General features: G+C 42.8%; 1 protein-coding gene and 1 pseudogene across 1 annotated transcript in view; one reads left to right on the top strand and one right to left on the bottom strand.

Moving 5' to 3' along the window:
• The window catches only part of LOC126272875 (probable G-protein coupled receptor CG31760), a 644,703-nt gene that overhangs the window by 172,162 nt on the left and 450,374 nt on the right, over positions 1–22,167 (bottom strand). The gene's annotated exons all lie outside the window — the stretch shown is intronic.
• On the top strand, positions 16,403–16,520 carry LOC126274376 (5S ribosomal RNA; annotated as a pseudogene).

Raw genomic sequence — 22,167 nt, 5'->3', positions numbered from 1 at the left:
TACCAAAATCAGATGCTGGATTGTAATGAGTACCCAGGAGCAAGTATAGACTCAGATCACAATGTAGTAGTGATGAAGAGTAGGCTGAAGTTTAAGAGACGATTCACTAAGGATCAACACGCAAAGGAGTGGGATATGAAAGTACTAAGATATAACGAATTATGCTCTCTAAGGCTATAGACACAATAAGGGATTGCTCAGTTGATAGTACAGTCGAAGAGGAATGGACGTCTATATATTAAAAAAAAGAAACAGAAGACATAATTCAGTTAATAGATGAAAGAAGGAAGTACAAAAATGCAATTCAGGAATGCAGACGTACTAGTCCCTGAGGAATGACATAAACAGGAAGTGCAGGGAAGCTAAGACGAAATGTCTGCACGAAAAATATGAAGATTTCGATAGTGAAATGATTATTGGATGGACTGACTCAGCATGCCGGAAAGTCAAAACAATCGTCGGGGCCTATTCTCGTTTCTGTACGTATGAGTCTGGTGACATATAATATGAGTTTAGAAAAAATGTCATCCCCACAGTTCCGAAGAGTGGAAGAGCTAACAGGTGCGAGAATACTCGCACAATCAGATTAACAGCTGATACCTCCAAGGTACTGACAAGAATTATATACAGAAGAACAGAATAGAAAATTGAGGATCTGATAGACGACAATGTAAAGTGGTGCAAGATCTAAATTCTGAGAATAATAGGGGTAGGCTATAGGGAGAGGCGGATAATATACAATATGTACAAAAGCAAAGAAGGAAGAACAAAGTGCTAAGATTAAAAAGTGTAGTAGTCTTCAGCCTCTAATGTTCAATCTGTACATCGAAGACGCAATGATGGATGGAAATAAAAGAAACATGGAGGAATGTAATTAGATTTCAATGTAGAAGGATATGAATGATATGATTCGTTGATAACATTGCTATCCTGAGTAAAAGTGAAGAACGATTACATATCTGCTGAATCGAATGAACTGTCTAATGAGTACGGAATATGGATTGCGAGTCAATCGAAGAAAGGTGAACGTAATGAGAAGTGGCAGAAATGAGAACAGCGAGACACTTAACATCAAGACTAATGATCACGAAGAAGTTGAACTTAAGGAATTCTGCTACCTATGCAGCAAAATAACCAATGACGAATAGAGCAAGGGCATCTAAATCAGCCTAGCACTGGGAAAAAAGGCATTCGTGGACAGGAGACGTCTGCTAGTATCAAAATAGACCTTAGTTTGAAGAGGAAATTTCTAAGAATCTATGTTTGAAGCACAGCTTTGTGTGGAAGTGGAACATGGACTGTGGAAAAACCGAAGCAGAAGGTAGTCGAAGCAATTGAGATCTGCTGCTAGAGACGAATGTTGAAAATCAGGTTGACTGATATGGTAAGGAATGATGAGGTTCTGCGCAGACTCGGAGAGGGAAGGGATAAGCGGAAAACACTGACAAGGAGAAGGGCTCAGGACTCCAGGGAAAGACTTACACGGTAACAGATATAGCCGTAGAGGGAGAAAACTGTGGACGAAGACAGAGATTGGAATACATCCAGCAAATAATTGAGGACGTGGTTGCAAGTGCTACTCTGAGATAAAGAGGTTGGTACAGGAGAGGAATTCGTGGCGGGCTGCATCGTTCTAGTCACAAGACTGAGGACTCGAAGGAAGAAAAAAAAATAAATTAAAGCGATAGCTCGGCGGGCGCTCTGGCAGGCACTCGTCTTAAGAACACGGAAGTGAGCTAGAGGGTCTGCTCAATATGAATAATAATACAGGCAGCGCTGCTCATGGTTATGTAACAAATACAGAAGGACTGGATGTAGAGAAGTGGAATACTTTGTATGTATGGCAAAAGCTGATAACTGTCTTACTCGTATTAATACCGACAGTGGTTGGGCCAAAACAGAAAATGCCACGAGGAATGCATGACCTGCAATAAAATTTGCTAGCCAAGCGTGTAGATCGCACTGCTCTATTTGACCACTAGCGGTACCTGTGCAATGTCTTAGCTGTCGTCAGAACAGTGTTCCGTGTAGTTTGTAGTTGCACGTGCATTATGTCGGCGTTACACGATTTCCAGCGTAGGCACGTTTTTGTTGCTAGTATGGTTATCAAGAGATCCGAATTGTTTAATGCTTCAAGATGCACTGTATAGACGTTTTATACTGCACACAAGGAACAACGAAAAAATTCAGACAAAAAGTCACAATACGGAAGAGTGCGAGTGTTGAATAATTGTGATGGACGGTCATTGAAGAAGATTGTGAGGAAAAATAAGGATAGACAGCTGTAAAAGTCACTGTAAAACTGAATATGGCACTGGAGAATCCTGTCAGTACCAAAACAACACCAAGGGAGCTCCTTTAGCATCCAATTTCTGGGCCCCAAATCCTCTCACCAGCGATGACAATATCTATAACACGAAAACTCGGTGCTGAATCCATAAAAACCTGCATTATGTAGAAATGAAAGAGAACAATTTCGTCGCACTACCCTTTGTTTCACACTATTTCCAACTTCTAGCCGAGTATACATCCTAGAGTGAAGCGTGGCATCGGGTCAGCCACATCGTGGTATTTTACAGGAAGCATGGCTAATCTGCAAGGTCACACTACTGCCAAGGATTTTGTTATCTGATAAGTTGATCAGGCCCATTGCATTTTACAAGTCCTTCCGCTATCGTGACGTTTACATGATGACAGGGATCCTGTTCACACGGCTCAAATCCTCAATAAATGGTTTTCTGAGCACGGGGAAGACCTGTCGCATCTACCTCGGCCAATACAGTCTCCATATGTCCATATTATTGAGTTTTTGACGTCTGATATAGAAACAAGGCTCATAACATCTATCCACATCTGCTATAATTACCTGAACTTGCCAATATTACACTAGTGGTCATTAAAATTCCCACACCAAGTAGAAATGCAGATGATAAACGGGTATTCATTGAACAAATATATTATACTAGAAGTGATATGTGGTAACATTTTCACACGATTTGGGTGCATAGATCCTGAGAAATCAGTACCCAGAACAACCACCCCTGGCCGTAGTAACGGCCTTGATACGCCTGGACATTGAGTCAAACAGAGCCTGAATGGCCTGTACAGGTACAGCTGCCCATGCAGCTTCAACACGATACCACAGTTTATCAGGATTAGTGACGGGCGTATTGTAACGAGCCAGGTGCTCGGCCACAATTTACCAGACGTTTTCAGTTGGTGATAGATCTGGAGAAGGTCCTGGCCAGGGAGGCAGTCGAACATTTTCTGTATCCAGAAAGGCCTGTGTAGGACCTGCAACATGCGGTCGTGCATTATCCTGCAGAAATGTAGGGCTTCGCAGGGATCGAATGAAGGGTAGAGCCACGGGTCGTAACACATCTGAAATGTAACATCCACTGTTCAAGTACCGTCAATGCGAACAACAGGTGACCGAGACGTGTAACCAATGGCACCTCACGCTGGATGATACGCCAGTATGGCGATGACGAATACACGCTTCCAACGTACGTTCACCGCAATGTCGCCAAACACGGATGCGACCATCGTGATGCTGTAAAAAGAATCTGGATTCATCCGAAATAATGACATTTTGCTATTCGTGCATCCAGGTTCGTCGTTGAGTATACCATCGCAGGCACTCCTGTCTGTGATGCAGCTTCAAGGGTAGCCACAGCTATGGTGGCAGAGCTGATAGTCCATGCTGCTGCACACCTCGTCCAACTGTTCGTGCAGATGGGTGTTGTCTTGCAAACGTCCCCATCTCTTGACTGAGGGATCGACACGTGGGTGCACGATCCTTACAGCCATGCGGATTAGATGTCTGTCATCTTGACTGCTAGTGATACGAGCCCATTGGGATCCAGCACGGCGTTCCGTATTACCCTCCTGAACCCACCGATTCCGTATTCTGCTAACAGTCATTCGATCTCCACCAACGCGAGCAGCAATGTCGCGATACGATAAACCACAATCGCGATAGGCTAGAATCCGACCTTCATCAAAGTCGGAAACGAGATGGTATGCATTTCTCCACCTTGCACGAGGCGTTACCACAACGTTTCACCAGGCAACGCCGGTCAACTACTGTTTGTGTATGAGAAATCGGTTGGAACTTTCCTCATGTCAGCACGTTGTAGGTGTCACTACCGGTGCCAACCTTGTGTGAATGCTCTGAAAAGCTAATCATTGGCATATCACAGCACCTTCTTCCTGTCGGTTACATTTCGCGTCTGTAGGACGTCATCTTCGTGGTGTAGAAATTTTAATGGGCAGTATTGTATGTAGGAAGAATGGTTTATATTCCCTTGATAAACATACAGGACGTTTCCGAAAGAGCTGGAAGCCATGACGGCCAAGGAGTATCGTAGACTGGTTTCAGGCCACGCACAGCCCTCATGGCGATCATGTTCCCTGACAACAGTGACATTTTTCTACACAATAATGCCCCATGTCAGAAGACCAGGAGCGTGGTTGAGTGATTCAAGGAACACAGCGGCGAGTTCAATTCGATGGGCTGGCCCTCCAGATCTGAACCGATGGAACACATCTAGAATGAGACTGAACTTGGCGTCAGAGATCATCCCAACCCTCCCAAGACTTAATGGGAACAGTGTGACTTGTGCAAGGTGATGTGCCAGCTTACTCCAGTATGTGAGGGAAGGAGCCGTAGGACTCAGCGTTTGCAGAAGACTGCACGACAAGGACTCCCTCTAAGTGATGTGGGGATTGCAAGCAGTTCATCTGTTAGATTAAGCCATCAACGAAGTAACTAAATAATATCACCCACAGTCACCCTGACATACATACATACAAAATAGGCACACACACACACACACACACACACACACACACACACACACACACACAACACACACACACACACACACACACACACACACACAAAACGACTATAGCAAGAATTAGTCTAGTAGCAGAAATCTTGTGCCCACTCTGACAGCCCTACTCCATAATCTCTGTCTACGGTCCACAACCCCTCGTGATTCCTCAAGAACTCAAGTAAAGTACAGTAACAGTAGTGCAGTGATGTTGTTTAGAGGATAATTTTTATACCATGAAATATGCATGCGTAATTGGTACCGAGAGAGCCAGTGGACATTTGAGGTAAATATGAAAGAGAAACATAGTGAGCTCAAATACATCACACACTTATGCTAATGTAAATAACTATTTAATCTAGAAGTACTATTAATGAGATTAAATATAAGAATCCAAATAGCTCAAAACAAAACATATATAACTAAAAAGGTCATTATTAAAATATGCATCTCATTTGAAGACTACTAAAGAGGCATGAAGTGAACAGGTGAAACTTCTTTCCTACAAGAAAAGTATGGGTAAAAGTCAAGAATGAGTTAGCTGTTCTGGTCTCCAGTATGAACAGGATTTCGAAAGTACGTGAGGCAGAATAGATGCAAACATTACCAATGTGACATGTAACAATTAAAAGTAAAGTGGTGAATTATCTCGAAGTAGGTTTCTTTTTCATCTTATATAACGCGAGACATGCGAATAACTTCAAAACTTCAAGAAAAATTTGATCGCATTCTATTGGCAATAACAAAGTTGTTCTTGATAAGTACATTTCAGGCCAGCCGCGGTGGTCTCGCGGTTCTAGGCGCGCAGTCCGGAACCGAGCGACTGCTACGGTCGCAGGTTCGAATTCTGCCTCGGGCATGGATGTGTGTGATGTCCTTAGGTTAGTTAGGTTTAAGTAGTTCTAAGTTCTAGGAGACTGATGACCACAGCAGTTGAATCCCATAGTGCTCAGAGCCAAGTACATTTCATTCGTCAACAATACCTAACGTATCTACCACTTGGTTGAAGAATCATCAAAGAAGGCTGTATACGTGAAAGAGGCCTGGAGATACTGGAAAGTTTCAGATAGATTACATAATGGTAAGATAGAGATTTAGGAACCAGGTTCCAAATTGTAAGACATTTCCAGGGCCAGAAGTGGACTCTGACCACAATCTATTCGTTACGAACGATAGATTAAAACTGAAGAAGCGGCAAAAAGGTGGGAATTTAAGGAGATAGGACCTGGGTAAACTGACATACCAGAGGTTGTATAGAGTCTCAGGGAGAGCATTAGAGAAAGATTGACAAGAATGGGGGCAAGAAATACAGTAGATGAAAAATTGGTAGTTTTGAGAGATAAAATAGCGAAGGCAGCAGAGGATCAAATAGGTAAAAAGGCGAGCGCCAGTAGAGATCCGTGGGTAAAACAAGAGGTATTATATGTAATTGATGAAAGGAGAAAATATAAAAATGCAGTAAATTCAGCAGGCGAAAGGGAATACCAAAGTCTAAAAAATGACATCGGCAGTAAGGGCAAATTGGCTAAGCAGGAATGTTCAGAGGACAAACGTATCGATGTAGAGGCACATATCACTATAGGTAAGATAGATACTGCCTACAGGAAGATTAAAGAGACCTTTGGATAAAAGAGAACCACTTTTATGATTATAAAGAGCTCAGAGAGACAGCCAGTTCTAAGCAAAGAAGGGAATGCAGAAAGGTGGAAGGAGTATATAGAGTGTCTATACAAGGGCGATATACTTGAGGAGCATATTATGGAAATGGAAGAGCATGTAGACGAAGATGAAATGGGAGATATCATACTGCGTGAAGAGTTTGAAAGAGCACTGAGAGACCTAAGTTAAAACAAGGCCCAGGAGTAAACACCATTCGATTAGAACTACTGAAAGTCTTTGGAAAAAACTCTACCATCAGGTGAGCAAGATGTACGAGACAGGCGAAATACCCTCAGACTTCAAGAAAAATTTAATAATTCCAATCCCAAAGAAAGCAGATTTTAAGAGACGTGAAAATTACCGAACTACCATTTTAGGAAGTCACGGCTGCAAAATACTAACACGAATTCTTTACAGACGAATGGAAAAACTGGTAGAAGCCGACCTCGGGGAAGATCAGTTTGTATTCCGTAGAAATACTGGAACACGTGAGGCTATACTGACCCTACGACTTATCTTAGAAGAAAGATTAAGGAAAGGCAAACATACGTTTATAGAATTTGGAGACTTAGAGAAAGCTTTTGAGAATGTTGATCGGAATACTCTTTTTCAAATTCTGAAGGTGGCAGGGGTAAAATACAGAGAGCGAAAGGCTCTTTACAATTTGTACAGAAACCAAATGGCAGTTGTAAGAGTTGAGTGGCATGAAAGGAAAGCAGTGGGTGGGAATGGAGCGAGACAGGGTTGTAGTTTATCCCCCATGTTATTCAGTCTGTATATTGCGCAAGCTGTAAGAGAAACAAGAGAAAAATCCAGCGTAGGGATTAAAATCAGTGGAGAAGAAATAAAAACTTTGAGGTTCCCCTGTGACATTGTGAATGTGTCAGAGACAGCAAAGGAGCTGGAGGAACAGCTGAAAGAAATGGACAGTGTGTTGAAAGTAGGATATAAGACGATTATCAACAAAAGCAACACGAATATAAAGGAATGTACTCGAATTAAATCGGGTGACACTGAGGGAATTAGATTAGGAAATGAGACACTAAAAGTAGTAGAAGAGTTTTGTTAATTGGGCACCAAAATAACTGATTATGGTCGAAGTAGAGAGGATACATAATGTAGACTCGCATTGGCAAGGAAAGCGTTTCTGAAGAAGAGATATTTGTCACCATTAAGTATTGATTTAAATGTCAGGAAGTCGTTTCTGAAAGTATTTGTGTGAAGTGTAGCCATGTATGGAAATGAAACATTGCCGATGAATAGTTTAGACAAGAAGAGAATAGAAGCTTTCGAAATGTGGTGGTACAGAAGAATGCTGATGATTAGATTGGTAGAGCACATAACTAATGTGGAGGTATTGAATATAATTAGGGAGAAGAGAAATTTGTGGCACAACTTGACTAGAAGAAGGGATCGGTTGGTAGAACTTGTTCTGAGGCATCAATGGATCAATTAATTTAGTATTGGAAGGGTAAAAATCGTAGAGGGAGACCAAGAGATGAATACACATAGCAGATTCAGAAGGATGAAGGTAGCAGTAGGTACTGGGCGATGAAGAAGCTTGCATCAAACCAGTCATTGGACTGAAGACCACGACAACAACAACAACAACAACAACAACAACAACAACTACTACTACTACTACTACTACTAGACTTAAAAGGGAAAGGACACTTTTATCTAGCCTTGTAAAAGGTAAACTGGGTATTTTCGTGAACAGCGTGCATAATTACACTAAAGTATTTACATCTTGGAAAGTAAGTCAACAATTCTGAACCTTATGTAAAAAGTTCACCATAAAGTATAGTTTTTCTGATCATGTGCTCATTTACAAGCGGAACGACAAATTGCTTCATTTCGCAGATGCAGAGTACAATGATATGCCAAATAATGGCGTCATATCGCACTTCATCACAGAAGTTTTGAAAATTCTTATTTTCTTTGACGGAAGGAATAAGTAACGCGTATCCAGGAAAGAGAAGCCTAAAGAGAAATTTGTAGAACTGTTCTGTCTTCCAGAGTTCATTTGCCATCGGTTATAGCCGATTAAACCACCAACATTACACTTCGATAGCCAGATTAAAGCTTCAGGTGATGATTCTGCAACTTAAAGATTAATGTTTTTGGCAACAAACGGCGAACCGAGGACTGAGCATAGAGTGCATCTTAAAACTTTACACACGGCGAATCGTGCCCAACTTTGTGTCGAAGACTCACTTTTTCTACACATTTTTCTAAATGGTTCTGCTACATCAGTATCTACATATATACTCCGCTGGTCACTGTTCAGTGTGCAGCCGAAGAAACTTCATACCAGTATTTGTGATTTTCTGTCTTATTCCGTTCAAGAATGAAGCGAGGATATCAGATTGTGTACAGGTCCCAGTCTGCCTCGTGTTATGAGACTTATACCAAATTTAGGAATTCTAGCACAGGCATTCTAAGATAAATGTTCTGTAAATTAACGTACCAGTGTTACACTAGAACTAGGCCGACTTTCTTCGAAATATTCCCGTTTATGTTACTCGAACATCTGTGCTACAGTTCATGTTACCTATATGGCAGTTCTATTGTCCTAGCAAGGCGCCTCTGAAGTCGGTTAGTGTTTGTTGTCATACCGTATTGGTAAGGAATCCAAACACTAGAGAAATTCTTTAAAACTTTTCCGTGCTTGCGTCATGTATGCGATTCCTCTCCAGTCTAATCTTTCCCAAGGCTCTTGAAATTACCTTAGTAGCTGACATTCTTTAACACTATGTGCTCTATCCGTGTCATGTCGGCTGTATGTACTGCCGCTAAATATTTAAGTGGCAGGATGTGTTCCAGGTATTGCTTCTATGGTCCCCTGGAACAGGATTTTTTTTTCTTTCTTTACTGTAATCTTGATTTCTCATAGCGATTCACTACAGCAAAAGGTGACATTTTCCAGGTATTTCAACGTTTTCTTACGATCTTTCAATTTCAATGCTTTCATCTGTGCAGAAACGTTTTCATCCCCTTGACCATATTTGAGAAATCGTTTGTACTGAGCTTGTTCTCTTCATCATTATCATCATCATCATGTAAGAATGATTATGCCTTTCAGCGTTCAGTCTAGAGCATAGTCCCCCTTATAAAATTCCTCCATGGTCCCCTATTCAGTGCTAACATTGGTGCCTCTTCCGATGTTAAGCCTATTACTTCAGAATCATTCTTAACCGAATCCAGGTACCTTTTCCTCGGTCTGTCCCGTTTCCTCCTACCCTCTACTGCTGAACCCATGAGTCTCTTGGATAACCTTGCTTCTCCCATGCGTGTAACATGACCCCACCATCTAAGCCTGTTCGCCTGACTGCTACATCTATAGAGTTCATTCCCAGTTTTTCTTTGATTTCCTCATTTTGGATACCCTCCTGCCATTGTTCCCATCTACTACTAGCTACTTTCATATCCGTAACCTCAGCCTTGTTGATAAGGTAACCTGTTCTCTTATTTCAAAAAATTCATTACATATTAATTAACAACATTCCACTGAATTACTAAATTGTTGTATGAGATATTAATGATTTATTCACTTTATGACGGAACTATTGGTTCACATCAATACAGGATGTGGATAATATCGAAGTAAATATATTTCGACTGCAAACATATGGTCTCTGATGCAACCTGTACTGCTAGGGAACATTTTGTTTATGGTGTTGACGAGATATGTAGTGTCGATGTCACTGACTTGTTTGTGTACTAAAGGTTCAGAACTGCTCTGTGTGCGGCTGGTTGGTTTTGAGTCTGCTTGGAAACATACCGACTCGTATGCGATCATGACTGCCTTGTGACACCAGGGACGACTTCATTGTAAACGCACCAATTCAGTCGCAGTTATCACCGCCTTGTGGCAACAACAAGGAAGAGAGGACAGTTCGCTTACTCTGAAATGCCTGAGACACATCTTGTATACAGATCTGGGAATGGAAATGGAAGAGTTGCCATGAGGGAATCTCCACAGCACCAAACATTATGACATCCGCGTCGCTTGCTGCTTGAAACGGGCACTTTCCGCGCAAGTATGCATGGTACAGGACGGAATCGAACAGTGTGAACTCCCGAAGTAGAACACGACTTCCCGCGACTTGTTAAAGACACACCATCAGCAAGTACACCACGTACTGAGGAAATCCTTGGCGTCAGACAGAGACTGATGTGGAACATGTTAGGTGACCATCAGCTTCATCCTTTTTATCTTCAGTGCGTAGTAGTATTAGCATGTGAAGATTTTCCCCAACCAAATCAGTTAGACAGACTGCTCTGGACCCCTATTTCCGGCCAAGGTCCAACACACCGATGTGGCTTTGATTACTCTTAACCGCCGTTTCAGTATCCGCAGTTCACATGTTTGGGCACATGTGAGTCAATAAGGTACTCATCATCATGCTCATCAACTGCGATTCGGAGATAATGTGTGGACCGGAATTCTCGCGGAGAGGTTGTTTGCTCCATACATTCTTTCACTGCGCCTCAACGAACGGAGATGTCGCATTTTTGTGGTACACGTGCTACCAGGACTGCTGGAGAAGTTACCTGTGAATGTTAGACACAGGCTATACTTCCAGCACGATGGGCCGCCAGTCCATTTCAGCACTCCTGTGACGAATCATCTGAGAACCCCCATAGGGAATCGATGTTGAGGTGGCCGTGTAACCTGGCCACATAAGTCAGGTGCCCTCACGTGTCTGGATTTCTTTCCCTCGGAGCATATGCAACAGCTTGTACATGGAAAGGTTTTGGAAACCAAAGAAACGTCATCGGTAGACTTGCCGTCGATGCTGGTATCATTGCGGACATGCAAGGAACTTTCGAATGGACACGACAGCCAGTGGGCCGATGATGGGCTGCTATCGTGCAGGCCGACGGCCGATCATTGCGGCAGTTCCTTTGAATGCTACTCCTGTAATAAGTATGCTAGAGTTCTTTCTGTGTAAATCGTCCCTGGTACCAGAAATAGCCGTCAGGGACCATATGTACCATAGTTAAACATATTTGTTTTGATGTCGGCGATTTCCTCTGTCAATTACAAGAAATAGCTTCTGAACACTCGGCGCATGTATAAATTACATTGAGAGGGATACTACACTACTAGTCATTGCTACACCAAGAAGAAATACAGAAGGTAAACGGGTATTGCTTCGACAAATATATAATACTAGAACTGATGTGTAATAACATTTTCACACGATTTGGGTGCATAGATCCTGAGAAAACAATACCCAGAACAACCACCTCTGGCCTCATCAAGAGTAGTGACTTGTGTATTGTGACAAGCCAGTTGCTTGGTCACCATTGACCAGACGTTTTCAATTGGTGAGATTTCTGGTGAATGATCTGGCCAGAGCAGCAGTTGAACATTTTCTGTATCCAGAAAGGCCCGTACAGGGACTGCAAAATGCGGTCGTGCATTATACTGCTGAAATGTAGGGTTTCGCAGGGATCGAATGAAGAGTAGAGCCACGGGTCGTAATTCATCTGAAATGTAACGTCCACTGTTCAAAGTGCCGTCAATGCGAACAAGAGGTGAGCGAAACGTGTAACCAATGGCACCCCATACCATCACGCCGGGTGATACGCCAGTGTTGCGATAGGGAATACATGCTTCCAATGTGCGTTCACCGCGATGTCGCCGAACACGGATGCGACCATCATGATGCTGTAAACAGAAACTGGGTTCATCCGAAATAATGACGTTTTGCCATTCGTGCACCCAGGTTCGTCGTTGAGTACACCATCGCAGGCGCTCCTGTCTGTGATGCAGCGTCAAGGGTAAGTGTAGCCAATGTCTCCGATATTATAGTCCAAGCTGCTGCAAACGTCGTCCAACTGTTCGTGTAGATGGTTGTTGTCTTGCAAACTTCCCGATGTGTTGACTAAGGGATCGAGACGTGGCTGCACGATACGTTACAGCCATTCGGGTAACATGCCTGACATATCGACTGCTAGTGATAAGAGGCCGTTGGTATCCAGCACGGCGTTCCGTATTACCCTCCTGAACCCACCCATTCCATATAGTGCTAACAGTCATTGGATCTCGACCAAAGCGAGCAGCAATGTCGCGATACGATAATCCGCAATCGCGTTAGGCTACAAAACGACATTGATCAAAGTCAGAAACGAGATGGTACGCATTCCTCCTCCTTACACGAGGCACCACAACAAATTTTCACCAGGAAACGCCCGTCAACTGCTGCTTGTGTATGAGTTACCGGTTGGAAACTTTTCTCATGTCAGGTGTCGCCACCGTCGCCAACCTTGTGTGAATGCCCTGAAAAGCTAATGATTTGCATATCACAGCATCGTCTTCGTTCCGGTTAAATTTCGCGTCTGTAGATCGTCATCTTCGTGGTGTAGCAATATTAATGGCCAGTAGTGTATATATTTACAGTTCACGATGTGTCACCCAACCAACATACATCGTGTCAAATAATGCTTTCATCTACGAAATTCCAGCGTCACCTTCGAAAGCAGACAACCTCTGCTGAAGAGATAATGTCGAGTGGTGCCCACGACCGCCGATGCCGCTGTCACAAACATGCGTTGCAGAATTCCACGGAATTTAAACAGTAATGAGATATGTTATAACGGGGGAAAATTAAATAAAACATTGCTGGGTAGAATATTAAAATGCTGTCACATAGCTTTGAGCTAACAAACCTGTAATTTCCTGACCCACCTCGTGTTGATGTTAACAGGCTTTGATTGCTTTTTGGAACGTGTGTTGGCCGTTCAAATTGTAGCGCTTTCCTAGAAAATAATTTTCATACGAAAAAATTTAATTACATTGCCAACGTAATATTAGTGTGTCACATAGACCGCAGTGGCAACACAAACGGTGTTGTCATTGGTCTTCTGCTGATAACAAACGCAACAGCAACGTGCGCACTCAACTGTTTCCTTAGCAGTGAAAGTACCCTAATGCGAGACTGAAACTATACCGTCCAGTTTTATGTGTAGCCTAACGCTAAGAGATAATAACTGTCATCAGAATAATTTATGAGTGTACTAATTAATTGTAGTCGTTCATAAAAGACGTTATCTAATAAACAGAATGAATAAACAGATTTCTATATTAGTTTAAAAGTCGCCATTAAATACGCCAAATCGGATCCATGAACTTCCAGGAAAGCAACCGTAGCCAACACTTGTCCCTTGATAAAATGGTTCAAATGTCTCTGAGCATAATGGGACTTAACATCTATGGTCATAAGTCCCCTAGAACTTAGAACTACTTAAACCTAACTAACCTAAGGACATCACACACATCCATGCCCGAGGCAGGATTCGAACCTGCGACCGTAGCTGTCGTACGGTTCCGGACTGGGCGCCTTAACCGCGAGACCACCGCGGCCGGCTGTCTCTTGATATTTTGGTTGCGTAAAGTGTGGCCATCTTCAGAGCAACGGTGGAATCCTACTGCCCGACTTTCAAGATCACGGACCGCCTCATCGCATGGGCGCCCACAGAAAGTAGTACCTGAAGAAATTCCTGTCGGTGAACATATTAATGCACTCTCTGTGTGACCGCTAAAACAGGCAATATTGGTGATGATTTCTCAGCGTCCGCATTAGGAAAATGAACTGTACGTTGCGAGTGTTCAGGCCTGGAAGAACCGGATTCCATACCCTATCCTAACTGAAGTAAGATTGTCGTCAGTCGTCAGGCAGATTTCTACGGCTTCTGCGATGACTTAACCCTTTGAAGGAAACGTAAATGCCGAAAGTTTCGAGTTCTTGTAGTCCATATTGAGCAGTCCGTTCCAATGCAACTTTCATCCGATGCTGATCTGTTGGACAGCTACAGGCCCATGTAGCGTCCATTCCCACAGAATATCTCCAGCTGAATTTGACAGTAGACAGAAACATCTTAAGCTTGCAGTTGGTACATACTCCTCAGTTTTGGTGTAGTATCCCTTTGTGACTGACATTTTTACAAAAAGGTTACACTGATATTACAGCATAAACTCACCTCAAAGTTGTCGTTATTTAATAAACAAATTAATTTAAAAGTTGCACCAGCTACCATGGATAGGTCGTTGTATTCTTCTGCCCAACCTGTTTATGAAAGAATTTGAGCCGAAGAATGTATGTACATGATAAATTTATAGCCCAACCTCATAACTCTATCCCACTGTATAAACTCAGAGGATCATCTGAAGTCAATATACACTCCTGAAAATTGAAATAAGAACACCGTGAATTCATTGTCCCAGGAAGGGGAAACTTTATTGACACATTCCTGGGGTCAGATACATCACATGATCACACTGACAGAACCACAGGCACATAGACACAGGCAACAGAGCATGCACAATGTCGGCACTAGTACAGTGTATATCCACCTTTCGCAGCAATGCAGGCTGCTATTCTCCCATGGAGACGATCGCAGAGATGCTGGATGTAGTCCTGTGGAACGGCTTGCCATGCCATTTCCACCTGGCGCCTCAGTTGGACCAGCGTTCGTGCTGGACGTGCAGACCGCGTGATACGACGCTTCATCCAGTCCCAAACATGCTCAATGGGGGACAGATCCGGAGATCTTGCTGGCCAGGGTACTTGACTTACACCTTCTAGAGCACGTTGGGTGGCACGGGATACATGCGGACGTGCATTGTCCTGTTGGAACAGCAAGTTCCCTTGCCGGTCTAGGAATGGTAGAACGATGGGTTCGATGACGGTTTGGATGTACCGCGCACTATTCAGTGTCCCCTCGACGATCACCAGAGGTGTACAGCCAGTGTAGGAGATCGCTCCCCACAACATGATGCCGGGTGTTGGCCCTGTGTGCCTCGGTCGTATGTAGTCCTGATTGTAGCGCTCACCTGCACGGCGCCAAACACGCATACGACCATCATTGGCACCAAGGCAGAAGCGACTCTCATCGCTGAAGACGACACGTCTCCTTTCGTCCCTCCATTCACGCCTGTCGCGACACCATTGGAGGCGGGCTGCACGATGTTGGGGCGAGAGCGGATGACGGCGTAACGGTGTGCGGGACCGTAGCCAAGCTTCATGGAGACGGTTGCGAATGGTCCTCGCCGATACCCCAGGAGCAACAGTGCCCTAATTTGCTGGGAAGTGGCGGTGCGGTCCCCTACAGCACTGCGTAGGATCCTACGGTCTTCGCGCGGATCCGTGCGTCGCTGCGGTCCGGTCCCAGGTCGACGGGCACGTGCACCCTCCGCCGACCACTGGCGACAACATCGATGTACTGTGGAGACCTTACGCCCCACGTGTTGAGCAATTCGGCGGTACGTCCACCCGGCCTCCCGCATGCCCACTATACGCCCTCGCTCAAAGTCCGTCAACTGCACATATGGTTCACGTCCACGCTGTCGCGGCATGCTACCAGTGTTAAAGACTGCGATAGAGCTCCGTATGCCACGGCAAACTGGCTGACACTGACGGCGGCGGTGCACAAATGCTGCGCAGCTAGCGCCATTCGACGGCCAACACCGCGGTTGCTGGTATGCCCGCTGTGCCGTGCGTGTGATCATTGCTTGTACAGCCCTCTCGCAGAGTCCGGAGCAAGTATGGTGGGTCTGACACACCGGTGTCAATGTGTTCTCTTTTCCATTTCCAGGAGTGTAAATTCAAGGTTTCATTGTAAATGGAATAGATAGCCCAATCGGCAGCGTTGAAGCGTTTGGGACTAGACCGTGGGCCGCTGGCTGAAATTTGGCTTTGTTTTAATGATTTGGCTTTTCAGTTTGGAATACCTACATCTTCTGAATATAAAATTCATAAAATTAATGGTGATTAATACATTTCACTTTCCCTTTTTATAAAAAATGCTGATATTCTTGTTTCTAATTACAAATGGTGAACAAAACTTCAGCTTTCATTACAAATACAAACTCCTGATTCTGTAAGATTGTTTAGGGCAACGGCCTTGCCGCAGTGGATATACCGGTTCCCGTGAGATCACCGAAGTTAAGCGCTGTCGGGCGTGGTTGGCACTTGGATGGGGGACCATCCAGGCCTCCATGCGCTGTTGCCATTTTTCGGGGTGCACTCACACTCGTGATGCCAATCGAGTAGCTGCTCGATCGAATAGTAGCTGCTTCGGTCAAGAATACAATCATAACGACCGGGTGAGCAGTGTGCTGACCCTACGCCCCTCCTACCCACATACCCATCGGAGGATGACATGGCGTTCGGATGGTCCCGGTGGGCCACTCGTGGCCTGACGACGGAGGGTTTTTTATAAGATAGTTTACAACAAGAAAAGATAACAAATTTAATTTTCATAAAAAATAATAAATGAAGTACTCCTAATTTGAACTATGTTCATTGTTTTATACCACAGATCATGTCCTTCAGGTGCCAGAGCGTTAAGCGTTGTAGAAACATGGAAAACGTAAATTTTGGCGGCATCAAGAACACCATACAAATGATGCATTTTTGCAGTTGCCACCATCGCAATCTGAACACAACAGAATTCATCTGGAGCCAGGTTAAGGGTTTTCCTAGAGGAATTACAAAATATTTAAGCTGACAGATGTACTGTAATTAATGTAGAAAGCATTGTCACACGTGCTAATCCCACCTTGCATAATGCTGGTGGGATACCGAACGGCCCGTTATAAAATACGAATGGAAATGTGGCGCCTGGCTTCCTGAATTCGCCTCGTTATGAGCGTAGCAACTGATGGATCCAGTGCGGAGATGTATTGCTCGGAGTCGGATATGGAAGAAGATCAGAGGTTACCAGGCGACTGACTGTAAATAATACCTCTAATGGCTTCGAAACTTGCATTGCCCATTTAAGTCACACATAGCTCGTGCAGAAGAATTACCCTATGTTTACGTTAGTAATATTCATAACTATTGTTTATAATTACACAACTGTGTTAGCTAAAAACGAGAGCATGTTCTGCTTCTCTTTTGTTTCCCTAAGACATGGTGTGGTATTGCGGAAATTTTACCGAGTATTATTTTACTCAGATTAAAAATTAAATGACATTCGAAGCTATGTAGTTTCTCTGCTCTTCTCCTTTTCGTCTTAACTGCAACTGCAGCACGTGAAGCGAAATCGAATGAGTTTCCAGCAAACACGGATGAGTACATGGTGTAATGTTTACATCAGGTTTATTCTTTCGGTAAAAAACTATATCAGTGGTACATCCATAAGTGCTGAAACAGTGTCTCAATCTATAGCGTTATAGATAATGATACAAGCAGATATTTTTAAGAATAATATACATTGTACAAGTAACGCAGGCAATGCATACGATTCCGTCAAGTGAACCCGTTGCTTTCTATGACTGGTTGTGCGTTGGCTCTCTTCCCTATTCCATCGCTCAGAAGAAGGATGGGTGTTTTTAGGCCTAAGTATCGGAGGAGAATAGGAAGTGGTTACGGTTACACTTGCGGAAAAACGGGAACCAACAAACATTTATTAAAACAGTGAAGATACACAAGAAAATTCAATATAAAAATGTCTGTCAATTCTGTGTGAGTAGGCCGAGTGGTGTCGGTGTGAAATAAGGTAACTATCAAGGAAATCTCTCAAAATAACACGAGGTAAAAAGATTATAAAACAGCCCGTTCTCCATCTTCAGGATACGTGTATATCTTGAATCTTTTCGTTTGCTTAGAACGAATTCGTCACCATTAGTCACATATTAAGTTGCTGCTATTGTAGTCTTTAGTTCCGTGAGTGATATGATTCAACTATCTACATCAATCCAACCTGCGTAAATCTCTTCAATCCTGAATTACGACATCAAGCATTTAGAGAAGCTTACTACATTTGCGCCTTAGTCTATCTCTAGAATTCTAACCCCTTTCGCAAACTTATCTCCATTACCAGGAGCGGACCAAATGTTTGCCCCAGACACCCACTATTTTATTCATAGCTTCTCAGATTTCACAATCGTTCTCTTTCCATAGACGATTCGTGCATTTAGGGAGAAGTAGTAAGTGAGTTTTTTTACCTTGCAGCAACAAGGACTGTCTGAATGTGTAAAATTGATTAACAAAAGATTCTACAAATTTCTCAAATGGTGTTTCTAATTTTTTCCCCAAAATCTTTTATTGTGAAATAAATATTTTATCTGGAGCTGATATCCTTTGTAATATACTACATAGTTCATCAACGCATATTTACGAAATTGTCTTAAGTATGCTATTTGTTAGTCTAAGGTATAACTTATATACTGAAGTAAGGGGTCCTACACCATGTGGTTATAAAAGTGTTGAGGCTTGCGTGTCTCAGCGACACAGATAGCCGTGCCGTAGGTACAACTAAAATTGAGGAGTATTTGTTGAGAGGCCAGACAAATATATGATTCCTGAAGAGGAGCAACCACCTTTTCAGTAGTTACAGGGCAACAGTCTTGAAAATTCACTGTTATGATGGCCTTGTTACATCGACCGAAACGACATTACTGAGCTGGTACTGCAAACGACATATAGCAAGGGGATATTACTGCTGTAATTTTTTCCCGAGAGCATGCAGCTCTAGTGTATGGTTAAGTTATGATGGCATCCTCTTGAGTATTCCGGAAGTGAAATAGTCCCCCATTCGGGTCTCCGGGAAGGGAGTACTCAGGAGGATGATGTTATCAGGGGGAACGAAACTGGCATTCTACGGATCGGAGCGTGGAATGTCAGATCCCTTAATGGGCCAGGTAGGTTACAAAATTTAAAATTGGGAATAGATAGGTTAAAGTTAGATATAGTGGGAACTAGTGAATGTCAGTGGCAGAAGGAACGGGATTCCTAGTCAGGTGAATGCAGGATTATAAGTATAATAACAAATAGGGGTAATGAAGGACAAGCTGTAGTAATGAACAGAAAATAGGAACGCTGTAAGCTTCTATTGGCAGCATAGTGAACGCACTGGAATTCGCACTTACTGAAATTAGATAGCAGGAAAAGTAAGAGAAGAAAAAGTAGCAGGTGAATATGGAGAGTGGGAGACGAGTGTAAGAGGAAGCTGGCAAGTAGAATTTTGCACAGCATAATTTAATTATGGCTAACATTTGGTTTAAGAATCATGAAAGAAGGCTGTGTACGTGGAAAAGACTTGGAGACACAGTAAGATCATAGATTGATTACATAATGGAAAGGCAGAGATTTCGGAATTAGGTTTTAAATTTTGAGTAATTTTTTCTGGCTGATCTATTGGTTATGAACTGTAGATTAAAACTGAAGAAACTACTGAAGGGTAGGAATTTAAGTAGATGGTACCAGTGTAAATTGGAAGAACCAGAGTTTGTAGAGAGTTTCAGAGGGAACATTGGGACACGATTGACAAGAACAGGGGAAATAAATACAGTAGAAGGAGAATAGGTAGCTTTGAGAGTGGAAATAGTGAAGGCAGCAGAGGATCAAGCAGGTATAAAGGCGAGCGTCAGTAGAGATTTGTGGGTAACCCAAGAGCTATTAAATTTAACTGATTAAAGGAGAAAATATAAAAATGCAATGAATGAAGCAGGAGAAAGGGGATACAAACGTCAAAAAATGAAATGAACAGGAATTGCAAAATGGCTAAGCAGGAATGGCGAAAGGAAAATGTAAGGATATAGAAGCGTATATCAGTAGGGGTAAGTTAGATGGCGCCTACAGAAAAATTAAAAAGACCTTTAGATAAAACAGAACCACCTGAATGAATATAAACAGCTCAGACAGAAAACCAGTCCTAAGAATTAAGGGAAAGCAGAAAGGTGGAAGGAGTGTGTAGAGATGTACTTGAGGGCAATGCTATGCTAATGGAAGAGGACGAAGGTGAAGATGAGATGGGAGATACGGTACTGCGTGAAGAATTTGACAGAGCGCAGGAGACCCAACTCGAAACGAAGCCACAGGAGTAAAACACATGCCGTTTGAACTTAGGGTTTGGAGAGCCAGCCTTGACAAAACTCTTCTTTGCAGAGAGAAAGATGCATGAAACATGCGAAATAACCTCTGACTTCCAGAATAATATAGTAATTCCAAATCCAAAGAAACCAGGTGTTCACAGGTACGAAAATTACCAAATGACGGTTGCAGAATACTAATAGGAATTCCTTACAGATGATGGAAAAATTGGTAGAAGTCGGTCTCCTGGACGATCATTTTGGATTCCGGAGAAATGTATGAACACGAGAGGTAACTGTGACCCTACGACTTCTCATAGAAGATAGGTTGAAGACAGGTGAAGTTGACGATTCAAATAAAAGAAACGTGCCACTATTGGGAAACCCGAGATGAAAGCGTGAACCCTACGTTGCCCGTAACCGTGATATGATTGTTGTACTATGATGTAGCAATCGCTTTACCTATTGCTATTTAAACTTTCAATATGTGGAATGGAAACAATATAAATATCGAGTCACACTAAATGGAATATGAGGAACGGGTTTGCTCGTTCTTGTTTTGTTGATCTTTATTACTGTATCGGAATGGACATAATGGTAATTAAACGTAATTAGTGGCTGACCAAGGATCTAACAGAGCGGTAAATGCTGTCTTTAGGTAGTTGTGCATCAATTACGTAATTGTACATGGCACGTACAGGGCATGTCAGTGAGCATTTTTAAGGACATCGTTACAATTGAATTTCTGATGGTGGTGAAACGATTACATAAATTTAGAATATTACCTACAAAACTAACATACGTCTTTTTAGAAACACACAAAAAAGGTTCGCTGGTATGCAGGAAAGCTACAATGTATGTTCGGAGTAGTCGCTATCTACATAGCAACACAACTGTGTACGCTCCAAGACTGATCGACTCACATCTGGTGTTATTGTAGCTAATGCAGCGGTAATGAGGGTTTTAATGTTGTTAATTGCTTTTTTTTAACTTCTGATACACCACGTCTGTAACATCTCCCGAGACGAAAAAGTTATTGAGAAAGATGTTTCAGATAGCTCTGAGCACTATGGGACTTAACATGTGAGGTCATCAGTCCCCTAGTATTTAGGGGACTAGTATTTAGAACTACTAAATCTAACTAACCTAAGGACATCACATACATCCATGACCGAGGCTGGATTCGAATCTGCGACCGTTGTGGTCTCACGGTTCCAGACTGAAGCGCCTATAAGTGCTTGGCCACAGCGGCCGGCTATAGTGGAAGAGATCCAGCAACCGCGGTAGATATATCAGAACAGGACTGCCCAGTCCTGTTTATTGATTTGTGAATTGTTGGTCTACTACACTGACCGGTACTGTTCCTTTGTGAGTACGAAAATAAATAACACACACAGAGGCTAATTGTCATATACATGTCAATGTTTGTGGCAGGAAACCCTGTTATTACTATCGTTTCTTGTGATATCACAAGAACCGATAGTAATAACTGGGTTTCCTGTTATTACTATCGGTTCTCGTGATAACAATGAAAGTGAGATTATGACGTCAATCACATAGCGATTACAGATAACGTGGAGCTTACGCATGCGTCTCGGAATGTGCAGTAACAGCGCGTTTCGTTTATTTCAAGTGCGAACTTCTCTTTGAAATTTCCCGTAATGTAACAGATATATTTCTATGCAAACCGACGCTATAATTTTTTGTGAATTTTTCACGTTATTGGCTGGTTCAAATGGCTCTGAGCGCTATGGGACTTAACATCTGTGGTCATCAGTCCCCTAGAACTACTTAAACCTAACTAACCTTAGGACAACACACACATCCATGCCCGAGGCAGGA

This window comes from Schistocerca gregaria, chromosome 5, assembly GCF_023897955.1.
Source record: "Schistocerca gregaria isolate iqSchGreg1 chromosome 5, iqSchGreg1.2, whole genome shotgun sequence".
NCBI classification, from domain to species: domain Eukaryota; kingdom Metazoa; phylum Arthropoda; class Insecta; order Orthoptera; family Acrididae; genus Schistocerca; species Schistocerca gregaria.
This window is presented reverse-complemented; position numbering and strand designations above follow the sequence as displayed.